Genomic DNA, 19,066 nt, shown 5'->3' with positions numbered 1-19,066 from the left:
AAACAAGGCTGGTGAGAACAGAATAATAATGAACCTGGGGATCTTATTAATCTCTTTGTGCAAATAGACAAGAAGACAACCTGAAAATAAAAGAAAAGTACACACATATGAATTTTTGGTGCATAATCCCTTTCTAAGTGCAACCCTTGCACTTACTGCTGCAGCACTATGTCAGATCATGGTGTTTTAGAAGCACCATGTAGTTACTACACTTTCTGTATCAAAAGTCTGCCCAGGAAACAAACTCTATTGCACAAGCTGAGCATATAGGAAAAGTCAGAAATTACCTTCACTGCAAGTAAATCCCTTTCCAGAGCCTTTTTAGTGAAATATTTATTTAAAACTCAACAAACCTCGCTTATGTTGCAATGGGAGAAAAACAAAATAAAAGAGCTTGTGAATATTTTGTTTCTGGAGTATTGTGTCTTTTCTGGTTTTCTGTGTGCCTCTGCTGTCACAGGTATGATCTTGCTTAGAATCTGGTATTTTTCCCCATTGATGTGGGTTAAAGGCTGTATTGTGGACAAAAGGCACCAAAATATTTGTATTGGGTACTGAGAAGTGACAAATTCAGCCTGATATGCAAACACTATGTGCTATCCCATGATGCTGAAAATAGAGGAGAGCTGGGAGCACACAGAGGTATCCAACAGATAGAAACCTCCAAAACCAACTGCAATGAGGCAGCAGCTAGACGGCACAAAAATAACATTTCCCCCCTGTAATCACAACAAATTGTTTTTAATCACAAGCAGATGTGATTCATAATCAGTTTTCTAAAGTCAGTCTAATGAAAGCCCCAGCAACTCCCAGCTGAAGAATTACTTTAGAGGGCAAGGGAATACCTATAGGTCAGTTTACATACCTTGGCAGCAACATGCAAGCCAGTGGGGACATCCAGAAGGAAATAAGGTCACAAATTGGCAGGGCAGCAGCTGCACTTACCAGTTTAAACGAGATTCAGTTGTTGAAAATCAACGTCTTAAAGGCCAAATCAGCAACTCATAGACCAAACTATGAATCTTCAACTCAAATGTTATTTCCATCTGAACATATGGATATGAAACCTGGATGCTCCCCAGAGGCAGGCAGCTTAAAGCTTTGGAAACAAACTGGAGTGAATATATGAAGTGGAATGGATTTGTAACAAATGTCAGGAGCTGTTGAGGAGCTCGGGAAACTTGTAACCCTGGCAAAAGAAAAGGGGGAATTTGGGACATGTGGCAAGGATGAAGGCTCACATCTGCCCTGCCAGAGATGGCCCAGGGAAGCCAGGGGAATGGCTGACTGAAGGACTCCAGCAAAAACACTCTGAGAATGCAGGACAGAGCATGAGGAGGGACGTGACAGCACTGTTTGCTCCGGCCAAAACTTGGGAATGCTGGGCAGGATCTGTCAGACTCTTCTATGACCCACCTGATTATCTACCCAGCTATCTCCTGACAAGCCAAGATGGGATATGGCATGCACATATGACACTGGGCCTAATAAATAGAAAGTTCCTCTACTATTTGCTCCATTCCTGTATCATTACAAGAATGATTTTCAAGCTTCCCGGTTCCTGTACAAATGAGCAGATTTTTCCTAGACTTTTATCCCCATCCCAAGGACATTTTAGTTGGGCTGTTATGCTTTTTTTGGGGGTGTTACTTGTGTCTACAAGTTCCTGGAATTATTAACACTGTACTGAACTGGTAGTGGAACTCCTGAGTTTATAACTGATTAATTACAGCTCAAAAGGAAAAAAAATTCTTTTTTTTTTCAGAGTGAAATTTTCTTAACCATGGGAACGTATTTTTAAACTCTTACATTCATAAGAAAGCTCTGCCTTGTAACCCTTAGATACCAAGCCCACAGATAGATGGAAGTGAAACTATTTATTTCATTTAAAAAAATGCTGAAGCTGGGAAGTCACCCAGAGAAGTTTGGTGGGAATTCCAGAGTTCCACAAATTTTGGTGATGCACCTTTCCTGGAGGAACTGAAGGCAGCACTCCTGGGACTCCAGAAGCAGCTTCCCACTGAGCCTTGCTGGATTTGGGATGCCCACAAGACAGGCAAACCTACTGTCTGCCAGATGGGATGGATGTGTGGGATCTGGATGGATTTAAGGTGTCACTATCAGTCAGAGCTCGTGCAAAGGTTCCTTTCCAGGTGGCACAAACAAGCTCTTCCCCAGCTCTGCTTCTTGTGATCAGGGAGAAATATTTCACTTGTTTTCTGATCTCAATTGTGAGGGTGTTTCAGATGCTGTGAGCACTCCACCATATAGGACTGGATGCTCAAACAGCAGGAGGGAGCTCATATTCAAAGGAATGGAAAGAAAATAATGAATTACTGGAACAGCTCTGGCCACTTCAGTAGGAACACCAGTCATCTAATGAAAATATTGACATTTATGGGAATCCACAGACAGAGTTGGGCATAGTTGTGGTCTCCACTACTGTATCGCTTTTCATAATGTTTTATTTCTGTTTACCTTCCAAAACAAACTACTGTAACTGATATGTTTATAATAATTAATGAGGAGACAGCCAAACCAGAGAAAGGAGTGGCCTCAAAAATTCACACTTCTCCCAGCTGGGAGGCTTAATTGGGCTGGGGATTTCTTTTTTTTTTCCTAATCAGATATAGAAGAAGCAGGGAGGTAGGAATGAGGGCCCTAATTATTGCTGGTGTAACTCTGTGTAAAACAATGTGCTTGCAGAAGGGATTCATTTAATGCATTGTCCTTTGCTAATCACCCCATTAGTAGCTAAATAACCACAACTAATATATTTACATGCATGCATGTGTGTATATGCTTCTTTGTGGATGTCACACACGCCCCCTGGTCCCTGCTGGAGCTGGAGGTGGTGCACAGTGCCCTGATTCAGCTGACAATAAATTCTCTTGAGGACAATCTTTCTTCAAGCCTCAGAGCAGCTTTTGTGGTCTGTCATTGCACCAGGACTGACAGTGCACAGACCATGCCTGGGAGGAACAGGGAGAGAGCTTTCTTAGGGAAAAGTCCCAGACTATTCTGCAACCAAAGCCAGTCCCCAACCTGAGGGCTCTCACTGCTGGAGGGACAGATGGCACTGAGCATTGGGCAGACATGATCAGGTTTGTGGTTTTGTGAGATGGACTCGGGGTGATGGCCTGTCCAGAGAAGTCTGATCCCTTAATCTCAGCCAGGAAAATGCAGTCTTTGCATGTTCTCTTAATGACTCACCAGGGAAGGAAGGCCTTGCTTAGAATGTGGCAGAATTCAGCTTGTTATACCCCTTTCAATCTTTCTTCTCTGGGAGCAAAACAGAGCTGCCTTTCCTGGTCTGCCATTAATGAAGGTTCCCCAGGTTTGTCCAGGAGATGCTTGTATATCCAGCAAGGACAAGCATCTTTTGGCCTCTCATCCATGGCTCCCACAGCTTTCCATCTGCCCAGCTGACCTTCCTCTTTGGCCAGACTGGAGAGGTAATTTCTTAAAGATAGCCACGGCATGGATCTGCCAGTTAGGAAGTAATGTTTGCTCCTTATGGATCAAAATCTGCTCAGGAGAAGACATTGTAAAGCCAAGATGCACACATCCCTTCTTCCAACAGATATGTATGCCCTTAAAGCAGTGAGAAATCTACTTTTTGGCACTTGTCAATCATGTGTGTCATCTGGCTCCTTAAAAGCATTGGTTTGGTGTCCAAGTGAGTGACCAAATTAGTAAATTAATAAGGCCAAGGAAACGTAAAATATGGAGTGTTAAGGAGTGCCTTAAATGAAGATTGAAGGACCTAAACCAAACCTGACACGGACCTCAAACACTTTGTATTGCTGAAACAGCTTCACAAACATGCAGACCCTGCATACCAAGCAGCAGAAACATGCTTCTTCCAAATTTTAAATTACAGTGTGTGCACCAAAGATTCCTTCAAGTTCTGTCTAGAGCATGAGGGAAAATACTGACCTTGGAAAAGCAACTCTATCTCACTACAGTAAATATCTTTTATTCTACAGCATAACCACTCTTGTCTGAAGTAATTTGTCACTTGAAAATCACCTTGTAGTACTAAGAAATATTACATTTTCCATTTATTTCTAAAGAAATGCTTCTGCTCTTTGCAGATCCTGAGTGCTTCATGTAATGGGTACAGTTCAAGCATCAGTGATAGCATAGGGAGTATAATCAGTCTTTAATATGGCAAAAATGGCAGCTAAAATATTAAATAACTTTTCTGAAAACAGCCAACCTTGCTTACAGCTGGGAAAGGATGAAGTTAATCTGAGATATTTCGTTTTTAAAAAGGACAGAAGAAAGGATGAAATTTTCCATTCATCAGGTCTGAGAGACAAAATCTGGTTTATTGCTTTTTAAGTTCTGTAGAAATTCTGCTGGAAAGCTATAATGTATCTGTGATAATATAGCCTTAGAAGTATCATGACAGAGCTTTAAATCAAAAGATTTTACACCATTCAGAAGTAAACCTGCAATGATAAAACGTGGCAATAGGTGGGCTCTCTAACTGAAAAGGGATTTGAATAAAATATTGATAAAATCAACACATCTCCACACATCCTTCTAATTCCAGCTGGAGTTGTGTTTGCATGGCTAATGCTGGGAAGACCTACTGGTTAAAAATGCTGAATTTGCTTAGCTGTCCTCTTCTGAGGGCAAGAGTGTCTGAATTTGGAAAGTATTTAGGTTTCACAAAAGGATATTCCTGACAAAGCCTCTGTGCCCCTACTCCATCGGAATTTCCCAACAGTGTGTTTCAAGCTGCTGAGCTCTCCGAGCAAGGCTTTGGGAGAGAGGTGCAGGCTCAGTGTTAGAACCCTGGTTACTGAGAATTTTAGACTTTCTGTGCTGACAGGCACTAACCCCCTAAGAGAACAATTCATTTGACCTGACGCCACAATGATAATGTCCAAAATTGAATGATAAAACTGAAATTATAAGTGTGTAGTTTGAATAGAAGTGTGTAATATCAAATAGTAGAAAACTTAGTTTAAATTTTAGAATATAGTAATATATATAAAACAAGATATAAGTTTTAAAGCAGAAGCTAGTCCTTTTTTATGAGTTCAAGTAGTATTGTGTAATTAAACAAAAAAATCCACAGTGTGGGCCACAAGTAATTAATTATCAAGTTAAAGGTAAAAATAATTAAAGTATTTCTTGATTGGACAATTTAACCTTAAAAAGCCTCATAGAGAGAAATAAGTCTCCATTTTTTTACCTTATTAGAATAAAACACTGTAAAATTCACAACTTATGAGACTATAATATAGATAAAAGCTAATAAACATCCGAGTTCAAACAAAAAATACTGTCTCACAATTTAGCCCAACCTTAACAATAAAAAAGGAAAAGAATCATCAACAGCTCAGACTCTCAATTTCTCTATTTTTTGGCATGTGGTGGATTCTCCACCATCCTGTAGAAGGCGCAGGAGCAGGGAGCTCTCTCTGCTCCATGGAAACCCTTGAGACATCACCTATCTGGAAAATCACTAGCTGACAGGTGTTAGGAGAACCTGTTACTTAAATCTGTTTAATGTGGTTTTTGAAACTTCCTATGCTACATATTTTTTTCTTTTTTCTTTGCAGGGTTTATCCCACGACCAATTTTAGATATTAATGGTCTGTATTTTAGAGAATGATCTCGCTGGTTATTTATGCCCCACATCTCTATTTCGATTATGCATTCAGCAACTGGAGTCCATATGGAAATGTTGGCCATTTTAACTGAATGAAGACCTTTGCAGATAAGGGATAGGAAATCTGATATTTTTTTTTTCCTATTTGGCTCCTAATCATATGCCACTAAAGAGAAGTATGTATGAAACAGGATATTTTTCCTAATGTTATGATTTACCATTATCAATTTTAACATATAACTTGGCCCTTGCCTAGGAAGTAAACAATAAAATATTTTATTTTAGAACTGTGAGCAGGAATGAGTGGGATTGAACATTTCACTACCATTTTGAAGGAGCTTGACCTTGAGCAATATCCCCTTCCTCTAGGAGCATCTTTTTCACTTTCCTACCTCCCTCAGGACCATTTCTGCCTGGGAACCAGCTCCACTTTCATAGCCTGACACAGGACTCAGGTTATAAAATGGCAGCTCAGCTGTACCTACAACCCAGAGGGTTTTGCAGAGACCCAGCAGACACCCAGAAGCCTCCTCTGCATTCCCAGCAAGTGTCCTGCTGTAAACACAGGAACCCCTGCTCAGCTCTGCTGTCTATTCAAAATCAGAGCCATTTAGTGCCACAGAGCTATGATATTTTATTCCAATTAAATATCCAGGTTCTCCTTACAACCTTCAAATCAAGCCTTGGGCAGCTCTGTCAGGATCACAGGGCTTCCCTGATCAGACCCAGGTTTGGCCAACAGAAGTAAGAAGTGAGGCAGACTTTGTTTGATATTCTTTTTGCCTCAGGAATGTAAATGAATTTGTTTCCAGCTAACTATCAAACATCTGTATGTCCCACTTCCTCGAGAGGCTGACAAAATAAATTCAGCACTAAAAGCCAGGAGAAAATGAGCCTGGCAGACTTATTCTGATTTGGGCACCCCCTTTCCTTGTTTGCTCTTTGCCAAGCCATGACTGCAAAAACAATTCCTTACACCCCTGAATAAGCACCACAGAGCTCCTCCAGCACCTACAGCCAGATAAGACAATGTGGGGTGCTGTGCATAAGAGAGTCAGGAGCAAATGTGACTTCTGGAAGTCCAAGGCAGAGATGGACCTGACAGGAAAATCAATTACAGAGCTACAGTGAGGCAGTGGAAAGAGAATGATGGAGAACTCAAAAATTAAGAAAATATATATATATCCTAGAATTTCAATTGAATAACCATCTTGCACCTGCCATGCCTACACAGAAGAACAGCTTGTAAAAAAAAAAAAAAAGAAAAGAAAAAAGAGGAATATGAAAACCATAACCTAACATTACCAAAACTTTTGAGGGCAGATGGAAAATCCATGTGAGGAACATAACTGGTCTGCTGGTGTGCAAATGCAAAGAAAACATGGCTTCTCACCAGCCTTATTAAAATTAAAAGTAGCAATGGTTTCAGGACAGTTTACCACAAACAGCTTCAGAAAACTGCCAAGAGAAAATTACAAGTGTCACAAATCCTATAGCTTCACAACTGTAACATTTTCTGACAATGACTGAGGGAGCTGAATTCACACAGAACTTCTTTTTCAGCTGCAAATTCTTGCACAAATGCATGGTTTGCTTTCAGAAATGAAAAAAACTGCTGTGCACAGATAGCAAAATATTTTCATATTAAATTCTTTGTTGGCAAAGAGTTTTTGGACAACATTTCTGTGCAAGTCTCTGTCTAGCTCATCACTTCTTGCAGGTGAAGAAGAAACCTGGGGAGTTTCAAAAGAGAGACTTTCTACTTTTCACTAGGAATAATGTCTGAGCTGGTATTTGTGATGCACTTTAAAACCTAAGTCTACCTAAATTGTACATAGGCCAAAACCTAATTACTGGAATTGCATGGGCATTAGAGGCATTAATATCCTTATATGTTTTGAAGAGGAAAGTCTGGGTATAAAAAAATAAGTTAATGCTGCAGCATCAGGAAATATTTTACTTATACAGACAATCAAATGTTTTCACAGCCTGAGGGCATGCCAGGGTGAGAGTGTTTCCTACCACATGGTTTGTCCAACTGATTTATCAGGGATCCAAGTGGCAACATTGTCTGCTTGCTCTCCTTAGCATGTTATTCCAGATCTTCTTTATTTTCAGCATCTGAAGATTGTCACCAGAAGCCCAGCCACACGTTACCTACATTAATTTCTTAACATTCTCACAGATTTTGAAGGAGGAATCCCAGTGCCCATTGGAAAAAAAATTGGGCAAAGAGTGGGGTAAGAGAAGGTAGCCAATGTTAACGTGTTTTGAAGCAAAGAGAAGCAGATGGTATCCTGAATATCTGCCCTAAAACACAAGGTGTGTTTATTCTGGTTTGCAAAAATCATCACTAATGGATTCCATGCAGCTACAGACATGGCACCAGAATCCCCCCAAGGAACCAGGAGCAGGGTGGGCAGTGCCCATGGATGCAGAACAATGCATGGAGGAAAACAGGGAGAGCTCGAGGGGTGCTGCCCATCTCTGTCCAGCAGCAAATCTGGAGAGGGAAGTGCTCACAACTCATTTTCTCATGTGTGTGGAACATCTGGCAAACTCTGTCACACCATCCATACATTTTCCTATTTCTCTGTTTTTAATTTTTCTTTTTTTCACGGGCAGTTTTGAGGTATGAAATTCACAGAGCTGAAATAATATTAAAAGAAAAAGATCTTTCTTTGCAAGGGAATTTGATCCCTAAACTGAGTTTGGACTTAATGATGTTTGCAGGTCTGTTTTGTTCATTTTCCCTGTACATTTCAGCACTCCAGCCTTCTCTGTGAGAATGCTCATGGAAAGCGAATTTGAGGCAATAGCTCACTTTGGATTTTACAGCTGACTTTCAAGCTCGCCCTTTGCAAATCTCATTATAGCAATTAGCCAGATAGATGGTGGAAGAACCAAAGTATCCCATGAGGGAAAACCTGGGCCTAGTGAAATTTGGGAGAGTTTTGCCAATGCAGGACTTCAGCCTGTATTTGTAATATGGCAAACAAGGCAGCTGCAATTTTCAAGTATTCACGGCTGGTGAAGAGATTTTCCCCTCCAAAAAAATGAAAGTAGTCAAATGGTGGATGTATCCAACTCAAATTGCAGACAGGAAAGAAGCAGTAGTTGTTTATTGTAGTGTGAGCTATTGGTTCAGGCTAAAGTTGCAAACCAGAACAAATTTGTCAAATCTACAAAGAATTTGAGTGAATTTAATATTTTACAAACCATTCTATTACTGTACCATTTTCTCCTTCTGATCAGCTTAAATCTTGGGTTAAGCTAAGAGCAAATCTTGAGATACTTACCCTAAATACTGACATAGATTTTCACTGTTAAAACCCCTTTTACTGTACAGCAGGTTTTTAAATCCAGACCAATTTCTTTATGTAGTCACTGGATTAAATAGAAATAAAGCAGAAAATTAAGAAAATACTTGGTCATTTAGTCAGTAGTGACTTGTTTGGATGAGATAACAAACTGGAAGGTGACACTTTTCTCAGTTTGCCCACATGCAAAGTAGTTTGTGCTGTCAGAAAGCAACAAAGCCTTGGTACAATTTATCCAATTGATGAATCATTCTCATTTATGCCCACCCTCCTCGTTGTGCTGGAAAGTGAGACTACCTCAGGAGGTGCCCCCAGTTTTGGTGGGCACATACTTTTTAATCCCAACTCCAAGCCCTAGAGAACGGGAAGAAAGGTGATTAGGGAGTTTAAAATGAAAGCTCAGGTTGTGTGCTTCAATTTCTTCCCAACCCCCCAAAGCTGAGTTTGTACCTCAGGAAAAATTGTGGCATTTGAGAGGAGCTGGAGAAGCACATGGGTTTCAAGGTTTTATATCCCAGCTCTGCCTCGCAGAACAGAGAAACAAGATGGGCAACCTCACTGCCTAACACAGGAGTGCAGTGTCTCATTTTATAATCTCTTCATTTTATTGGCTCTAGGGAGAAAGGGAATTATTCAGAGAGGAATTGTGTAAGTGCTGTCTTTGTCAAACATGTGCAAAATGAGAAATAAACATTTAAAACAGCTGAAGGGCAAAGAAGGCAGTGTCAAAAAATGCTTGTTGAAAAGAAGAAAATTAAATTTAAACCGAGTGCTACTTGTATTGCAAAAGAACAAGAAACAGAACCTTCTTCTATACACAGCACAGGAGTCACAATGGAAAACCCAGGAGGGGAAGGGAGAGAAGGTGCCAGCAGCAGCACAGGAGCATCACCAACAGTGGGAGCAGGGCTGTGGGCAGCCAGGACTGACTTGGGCAAGCTCTGTGACAGTGTCTCTTCCCACTGCCACACCTGGTGGGACAGCCCTGCTGCTGGGCTGCCCCATTAAGCTCACCTCCAGCAGCCCCCCGCGCTGCACCCCAAAAGCCAAGCTCACAGATCCAGTCAGCAACACAGGGAGCACAGGAGAGCAGCACTGCCTGGCTCTGCTGGGGGATGCCAAGCACAGCAGGACCCTCTGCTCCCTCCTGGAGCTGCTGCAGCATGGCAAACAGCCTGCAGCTCCTCTCAGGAGGGGACATCTGCACTTGCCTTACAGCCCAGGATGTGCTCATCCCATCTGAGCTTTGTCCTTCTGTGCTGCTCACAGGGATAAGGAACAGCCAAGACGTAGTTTGGCCCCACGGATTACGAAATCCCCAATATCCTGGTCAGCTAAAGGAACAGGGGGTTTAATTCCCCTCTCCTGTTCTTTATGGCCGTGGGCCTGAGCCCTGATGTTTGGATCCAGCCCGTGGATGAAACATTTTCAGAGCTGTGGGCTGTTTGGCCCCGTGCCCCAGCCTGGGTGCTGCCAGCCATGCAAAATCCCTGGAAATGGATAGAGCAAAGGAGACCCAAAGCTCAAAAAGGACAGGAATGCTAAGGAATGGACCATGGGGGGGAAAAGGCAAGAAAAGGGTGTTGTGTAGCTGGCACTGCCACAAATGTCAGAGACACACCAGATCTGTTGCAAGAAAGATCCCGGGAGATTTATTCCCGAGACATTCCCAGAGAAAAGCTTCTGCTCTACTCTAATGTATCAGAGCTGCAAGGTGATGGTAAGAACCAAATTACACCAGGTACCAGCTACAATCTAAAACACACTGCAAACCTATATATACACACACAAACATATACAACAATTCATGCTAATAAAATAAAGTTACAAAGTTTAAATTTGTTATATGACAAGCTGGAGATTTAAATGAAGAGATCCTTCAGGATAATATCAGGACAGGTGGTGGAAGCAGGCTGGTTCCAGGGAACCCTCTCTTCACAACCCTACTTTTGTAAACAGCCCTTTAAACTCCATATCCCGTAGTAAACAGCTCAAGCTTTGCCCTTTCACTCATGATTGCCATATAATCAGGAAATGGAAATTATACAATCTGCCTCTGGCTTCTGTAGCTAAGAAAAAACACTGCCCAGGCTTACTGCAACAAACTACAGAATTCCTTAGTAACCTGGAATGCAAATTAAATGAGACAGCTTCCCCTTTCTGATGATAGATGTCTTGTGTGAAGAAGAAAACCCTAACATCTGGGCACAGGATTATGTGTGAATTCCTCTCTTAGCTGCACTGAAGTGTGTTTTAAGATGGTTCCAGTATCCCGTTCAGATACTTATGTCCAAAACAAACTCATATTTTTTCCTTCTTTTTTCCCCCACAGAAGTGAGAAGATATATTACTATCCAGAGGCATATAAATCTGTACAAATTTATTACCCTGTTCTAATTGAGTTTATTTGTTGATTTATCCATTTCACCTCTTTAAAGAAAACAGAGCTAAAAGCTCTTCAAAAGCTGTGTGGTGATGGAGTCACCACCCTGTTTTTAAGTTTGTGGGCAGCAAGTCAGCCCTGCCTCATCCCAGCAGCAAAAGCATCACACAGCAGACCCACACACTTTATCTGCATGAGCAAAATGGGCACCTTTTAATTTGTCTTCTGGGCTCCATGACTTTGTTTGGGCTATGGGGGTGAAAGAAGGGAGATGGGACTGGCTCTCACCCCCCAGTCTTGACCCAGCTCTGGGAAAAGAGGCTGCTGAGCCTTCATCCAGGGCTCTCACCAGAGTCACCCAAAGGGTAAATTGACAGGGCGTGATCCCAGCTGTCTCCTTCCTTCCCTGCCCTCTGCTGGGACCCAGGACCTCATGTAAATCCACTGACATCAGCAGGAGCCTGATGAAAGGGGCCTGGATTAGACCCCAGGGGCATTGCCTCCAAGAACTGTTTATGGCAAATCGATGTGACTTCAAGGAAGTGCCCTGACTTCCAAATTAAACATAATCTAATTTTAAATATCAGGTGGGGTAATCTTCTATTTAGGTAGGTCCTGATCCAGGAAATCACCAAGTACTTATTTAACTTTAAGCATCTCATTAAGTTCTGTGCTGTCCAGCATGAGACCAGAGCACAAGTTCACACATCTTTGGTTTAAGCACATAATTAAAGGTAAGCATGTGGCTAAGTGTTCTGCTGAATGGGGATGGAATTACTTGCTGGGCTGAGGCACAGAGACAGGGCCTGCTTTGTACTCGGTGAGTGCAGAGAACAGGGAGCCTCTGCAGAAGGGCAGAGAAGTGAGCACAGCGCTGAATGAGCTTGAGGAGTGGATTCACAGGGAAATCAGCAGGACTTTGAGACCTGCTACAGAAATATTGGCAGGAATAGGGAAATCTGCGTGTGCCTGGTCAGTCTGTGCTAATTCTGCAGGCTTTTCCTCCATCTCACAGATTGATCTGATTAGGAGGTCATCTAGTCCAACTTGCTGCCCATGCAGAGCCTCTGGAGCACCTTAGGATTGCGTCCAGGTGGCTTTTGAGTATCTTTGGGGAAGGAGACTCCATAACCTCTCTGGGCAATCTGTTCCATCATTTGGTCACTGCTTGGGGAAGTTCTTCTTCCTCGTGTTCAGGTGGAACATCCTGCACATCTGTTTCTTCCTCTGCCTCCTGTCCTATTGCCCTGCACCACTGGGCAGAGTGGGGTCCATCCCTTGGCACCTCCCTGCAGATTCTTCGAGACATTGGTAAGGTCCCTCCAGGCTGAACTCCATTCCCTTTCTAGAGGGCTCTTGCAGGAACGCTTAGGAAAAGTGATTGTGACAACAAAAGAAGATGAAAAATAATCTAAAATTTTTTTTTTTTTTTTTAGGATCTGGCAGGCTGTTAGATCTTGCATTCTTGCTGTAAGGGGCACAGAAAGGAGTAGACCGTACTGTTCCTCACTTCAGGTGGAGGGACACAGCCCAGATTGGAAGCAATTGTTTTGAGTTTTGGTCTCAGATAAAGTGTCTGGCGTTTGGGTGACACTACACACGAGCCAAAAAGGAAAACAAACAGGGTATTTGCCAAGCCCAGCGGGCTGTGGAGCGGTGCTGCCGGGAGATGGATGCAGGGATGGATGGATGGATGGGGCGCTAGTGCCACCTGCTGACCCACTGCTTCCCGCCTGGATACACGAGTCCCGCAAACTCAACATTGCCCTCTCACCAACTCCATCCTTCTGCTTGCATAAAGTCTCCAGGAGCAGACACATCTCCTTTTGCCTTTCTGGTTTTCAATACTTTGCTCAACCTCCACAGCCTTGTAAAAGCAAACGATGCTCAAAGCCAGGCTTACCAGGATATTGATATTCCTGGGTTACGTGCCACAATTAGTATTTTTAACTGCACCTTTGTTTATCCCAAAACATCCCGAGCTTTGGGGAAAAAAAACCAAAAAAACAACAAACCTTCTGTCTTTTTTAAAATCTAGGAAAAACTAAGGAAAAAGCCTCACAGTAGCACTGGTTAATTTTATTTAAATCTCTCTACAGAAAATTGGCTGCTCATCTTGATGTTCTGTCCCTCCTGGAAAAATACCATAATTACCTTTCCAAACTCAGTTTGGCTGATTTTTAGGGGCACACGGTGCCCAGCAATCCCTTTGTTATCCCGAGGGAACAGAGCCAACCCTGCAAGGTTCACCCCTATGATTTGAGGCAGCAGCTCCCCATTCCAAACAAGGAGAAGAAAGGAAGAGGGAGGGAGGACAGCCAAGCACTGCACATTACACTGTGACAACGAGCACTAGAGAGCCAGACAGGGCAGGACTACACTCACAGGGCACCCTGCCCCAGTCTGACACCCAGCTCAGTGTCCAGAGGCACTTCCCTTCCAACGCTGTGCACTCAGATTTATTAGGCAGCTTTATGGACTGATACTTCCTCACATATTACCAGTTTGATTAATTCAGCTGGCACCTCTGATCTCCCCTCCACTACTAATATTTTCTCTTGAATGGGATGGCTCTGTAGTCTCACCATTCATGTGTTTGAGTCAGATTTTACATCAAAGATATCCTGGGTTTTATATTGTCAGAAGCAATTTTGTCCCAGAAGAATGAAGATTGTGATTATCCCAGGAGGAAAGCTGTCAGCTCAGCTCTGTGTAGAAAAACTGCTGTCTACAAAAGCTTATATTGGACACCCTCTGGCAGACTGCCCTCTTAAAGGAAAAAAAAAGTCCACTGTTACCTACATGAAAGACTTTTTCTAGGAGAGTTTGTGTGTTTGCTGACTTGGTTTGTACAGGGAATTCAAATGAGAAGAAAGAATTATGTCTTTCTTTTATAAGGACTCATTTTTTTTCAGGGCAATTAAGAGAAAAGTGATAAAGGGGAGCACGAAGAAGGCATTTTGGAAAGGGAGTGACAAATGCTGAGCTTTGATGATGCTCTGTCACTCAGAGCCAAAATTCTGCTGGATTACACATTTATCAAGAAGTGGTTGAGCCTTAGTTTATGCTCTCCACCAGCCTCCAACAATGCTCTATATAAAAAGGATCTCCAGTTCTTTGCTAAGTTTGGCATATTTGGACCAAAACACACCCCTGCAAGCTGGTTAAGGATCAGCACACAAATTTTGTGCTAAGGGTTGTCTTATTGCCAGCAGGACAGGAAGGACATCTCACAGCAGCTGCTTTTGACACAGTTCAGAGCCTGGGGTGCTTCACCACATTATAAATCAGCTTTGTGTCCAGCTGAGCCAGTGTGGCCATCCAGGAATCCAAATGCCAATAGAATTTCTTCTTTTCTGAGGATCAGCTCCTTTTCACTTTTGTTTTCTAAAAGTATCCCAGAAGAAATCACTGCCAGTGAGCAAACTTGGCATAACTGTACTGAAATGAAATCTAGGAACTGAACTCGGTGCAAAATCCCTCCAAAATAAGACTGAAGGACAAAGATTTTGATTTAATGAAGCGTTTGAACAAAACTCTAATACTCACTGATTTCAAGAGAACTCCAGTATAAGCTTATAGCGTGTTTAAGTGATTTACTAATTCAAGGCTTGATTACACAAAATAACAGACAAAGGAAAGAAAAAAAAGAAAAGTTGTAAAGAAAGAAGAAATCTGAGTGCCAAAGTCAAAAGAAAATTCTACAGTGTGAAAAGTAGAGGCTGTCATTCTGTTCAGAAACACAGGTTTCACCCTTTAAATTTGTGCCTTCCAGGCTTAATCTAATATGGTGGTGTTTTGTATAACTTCAAAAAAAAAAGTGTAAAAAAATGACAGGATGGGGTACATTTCTATTACTGGAAATGGAATTTTAAGCACTGAGTTTATCTTGTCAGTTTGGCTCAGCAGTGATGTGAGCTTGCAAGGGGTGAAGTGGATCCCTAATTGCCAGAGAGCAGGACAATAAACCGATAAGCACGGGAGCTGAGAGTCCTTTAGATGAGAGATGTTCCAAGGAAAGGGGGGAATGTTTGAACAGGTACTTATCCTCTTGGAGCTGGCTTCTCCCGCAGCTCAGCAGTGTTTGCCTCACTTTTGTTCTCTGATCCCCAAAAAAGAGCACACTGGCAGTTGTTTGGGCCAAATAAGGGAGACAGGTATATACCTGCACTCTGCTGCCAGTGCCAGCTCCACCCTGCAAATCTTGCAGCTCTGTTTATGCTACATTTTTCCATGGCTCCAGACAGCCACAATTTTAATTGGACTGCCTGGTTGTTTTTTTAACCCTTTTTTATTTATTTTATTTCATTTTATGATGCTAATCTTGGCACTGGAGGACTCCCCTAATTCAAATTACAATATCAAAATGCAGATCAGGTAATATAACAAATGGCCATTCACCTAAAATTAGGCAATCTACCATAAACAATAAGCCAAATTAAACCCACGCTTCTCCTTTCTTCCTTTTGGCCTGAGCTGCTCCCCAAACATCTAAGGGAGAGGGAAGGTTCAGAGATGCAGGAAGGTGAGAGGGGGAAGTACCAACCCTGCCCTGGGCTCTCAGGCTTTGTGATGCATTTCCCTCCTCGCAAATGGAGTGCAACAGAGGAAAAATAAACCCCAAACCTTGGCCAGCTGTGAAAAGGAAATCCCAAAAGTGGGAAGGGACAATTTAGATGCAAGTTTTTCCTTCTGAAGAGCTGCCATCAGTCAGGAGGAAAAGGAAAGGAGGAAGGGACTTGGCCCCATTTTGGGTGCTTTGTTCTGTTTATGATACCTCCTGGAGCTTTCTCCACACCCCTCAGTCTTCAGCTGTTAGAAACAGCAGCAGCAGAGGAAAAAAATAAAGGATTTCAGGAGCACATGAAAGCCCTAACTCCCTCAAGAGAGAGGCTGGGTCTTAAATTGTCTTGGAAAGTACCCTCAAGACAGGCTGGTCTATCCAAAGGGAGCCTGGGCATGTCAGAATCAGGTGAAGTAGAGATGTTTTGCTCCCAGGTTTAGGCAAAAATTTCCCCTCATTCCCATTTGCTCAGGTGGCTATTTATGAATTAGCAAGCTGGCTTTAAGGCACACTACACCTCCTAATTTCCCCCGGATCCCAGTGGACCACTCCATAAAAAACCTACAGATGGCTACTGACTGTCAGAAATTGTTCCCAAACACTCTGAACTCTGGATATCCCTAAAATAACCAAAATAACCAAGTTTTGTGGAAGTTCCCCACGTTTTGGCCATCACCTCAGCAGGGAAACACTGCTACCCAATATAAGACACCAAGTATTGTATTTCCCATCCTGCCTGGATGGTTTGCAGTTTGAAAAGAAAAAAAAAAAGCACAAAATAATGTGCCAGATGAAACTTTAAAAGCATTTTTGTTTAAGGTAATTATGATCTCTATTTATGCCTATTAAATTACAAAGATTAATATTAAAGAACACACAAAAACTGCCAGAAGGCAACACCTGAACTGTGTATGCTTAACACCCACATGCTTCTAAAGTAGCTGCTCACTCATCTCCTTAGAGCTGCCTGGATAATTGCAACTTTTTGTCTAGAGGAGTTCATTTGAAATGGAAGAGAGCAGGCATTTCCTATTCCCCAGCCTGGGAGTGCTGGGTGCACTTTGATCCCTTGTTTACAACTGCACCTCTGATAATGCCTCACAGTAAGATGAGATTTTGTTCACCCAAGTACAGTGAGATGTTTGCTGTCACCACAGTTGTGTCAGTTTTTCCATCAAATCCTGCACACATGGAATTGCCAGAGCTTTCCTGAGTCACAAATAGCTGTAGATAAACTGAAGTGTATTTTATTATTTGTATTATTGGCCCCACATGCTATAAAGCTCGTGAAGGCACTGGCATTTACCTTCATAATTTTCTTTACAAATTTCCTCAAAAGTTTGTGATGGGAGTCCTCAAAAGTTTCAGCTCAGAAATCATACTGTGAACTGAGTATGAAAAAGACTTCAACACATTTTAGGCAAATTAAGCAAAGAAAATCTAACCCTTAAGTTGCAAGAAAGTATTAGAAAATAAACTGTGTGTTGGTCTGCAACACAGACAGCAAAGATCTTCATTTTAACATGCTCCACGCCTCCCAGACCCTTTCCCAGGAAAAATGAATAATTTTATCTGTTTTACAGGAACTGCCAGCATGGTGTAAATTTCTGAGGAGGAATACTGATTTTTGAGTGTTATTAAGCAGCAATTCCAAGCCAAAGTTTGAAGAAAAGGGAGAAACCAAGAGAAGTTTGGCATCTCCTGTCCCTCAGCTTGAGCTGGAAACCTCAGTTATGAAAACAGGATGGGTAATAAATAGCTCTGTCCAAGTCTCATGTGGACTAAGATGATTAAAAAGATAGCACATCACTCAGCACATCTCTTTGGCTCCTCACTAATGAAGCACAGCCACACATCCAGCTCCAACGGGGCTTTATTAAATGCCAGAACCTCATATCCTGCTGCAGCTACTGATTTAACCTGCCCAGGGCTACCCACACTTTGCACCACAGGCACAGGAGGAACAGCTGGATTCTCCACACCTTCCTGGGGGTGTGGCACACACACCTGAAGGGTTTTGGGATGCTGCAAGGGATGGTGGCAAGGCTGACACTTAGAGGAACAAAGATGTGGAGAAGAATGTGTGAAGAATCCTTGGGGCATCCCATGGAGAAATGAGCAGCACCTCTCCTCAGAAACTTGATAGAACAATGCTTACACGGCTCATCAAAGTGCAGAGCCGGCAAACTACAAGTTACCAGGAAGAAGAAAATAAATTATTTTCCAGTTTAGTTGTGAATTTGTCTAAAAAGAAAGGCTCCTGCATTATTTCTATCATGAAGCGCTCCCTTAACACTGCAATCACCACTCTGCCTGAGACTCCGACTGCTCCTTCCTCATACCTTCCCCTTCCTCAGGATTTCTACTCCTCAAGTGCTTGTTTCAAGGCTGTCATCAGTTTGCAGTTTTTCTTCCCCCTTGACCAGGTGAGGCAGAAATTACAGAACTCCAGTGGCAGATTGCACCTTCAGCCCCTCAGAGCAGGGGGAGGCATGAAACCTTCTTTTCAAGCATCCCTCTGTCTCCTTCCCACCCTCTCCCCGAGGCTCATTCCAGCTTGTTCACATATCAGAGGTAAGTGACAGCAGCAAATCAGACCCCATAAATCACTGGGGAGGTGCTGTGGCGGGGAAGGAGAGGTCACCACCAGGCTCCTCAGCATCCCTCCCTCCTGCTGGGGACCACATCTAGGAGAGAACCCACCCCGGCCACAGGGGCAAGCTGGGATTTCAGAATTATGGCTGAAAGGTCAGAACTGGGGGGCTAACAGCACCACTTTTAAGAATTAAATTGTGACTTGATCCTCCCCTGGTCATCTTCTCAAAAGGCGGCCATTACCACTGTGCTTCGGAGCAGATTTTGACACCTTTAAGAATTAAATCTTGACTAAATCCTCAAAATTTAGGCTAAATCTTGACTCATCTTCTCAAAAGAGGGCCACTGATTAGTGCACTTCAGAGCAGGTTTTGATGCTGTGTCTGTTGGTTTGTAACTCCAAGTGAGGGAGGGAACTGCACCATTCTGCATTACCCTGACAGTTTTCTTACACAACAGCTAGAACACAGCACACAGGTAAGTTCAATACCACCTGCCATGCTGGAGTTAATGGGAACTATGGTTATAAATCCACAGAGACATGAAAAACAGTGCTGAACCAATAAATTAGAACA

The 19,066-nt window shown here is 42.6% G+C and overlaps 1 long non-coding RNA gene across 1 annotated transcript in view; it reads left to right on the top strand.

Moving 5' to 3' along the window:
* Window positions 1-18,238, top strand: part of LOC115494806 (uncharacterized) — a 237,415-nt gene extending 219,177 nt beyond the window's left edge. Inside the window, exon 11 of the long non-coding RNA XR_012055791.1 lies at window positions 17,480-18,238. This is a non-coding gene — a long non-coding RNA (uncharacterized lncRNA). The remainder of the gene's footprint in view (window positions 1-17,479) is intronic.
* Window positions 18,239-19,066: the final 828 nt, after the last annotated feature.

Source organism: Taeniopygia guttata, chromosome 4 (genome assembly GCF_048771995.1).
Source record: "Taeniopygia guttata chromosome 4, bTaeGut7.mat, whole genome shotgun sequence".
NCBI lineage: Eukaryota > Metazoa > Chordata > Aves > Passeriformes > Estrildidae > Taeniopygia > Taeniopygia guttata.
Note: the sequence above shows the minus strand (reverse complement) of the source record. Positions and strands in the feature narration are given on the sequence as shown.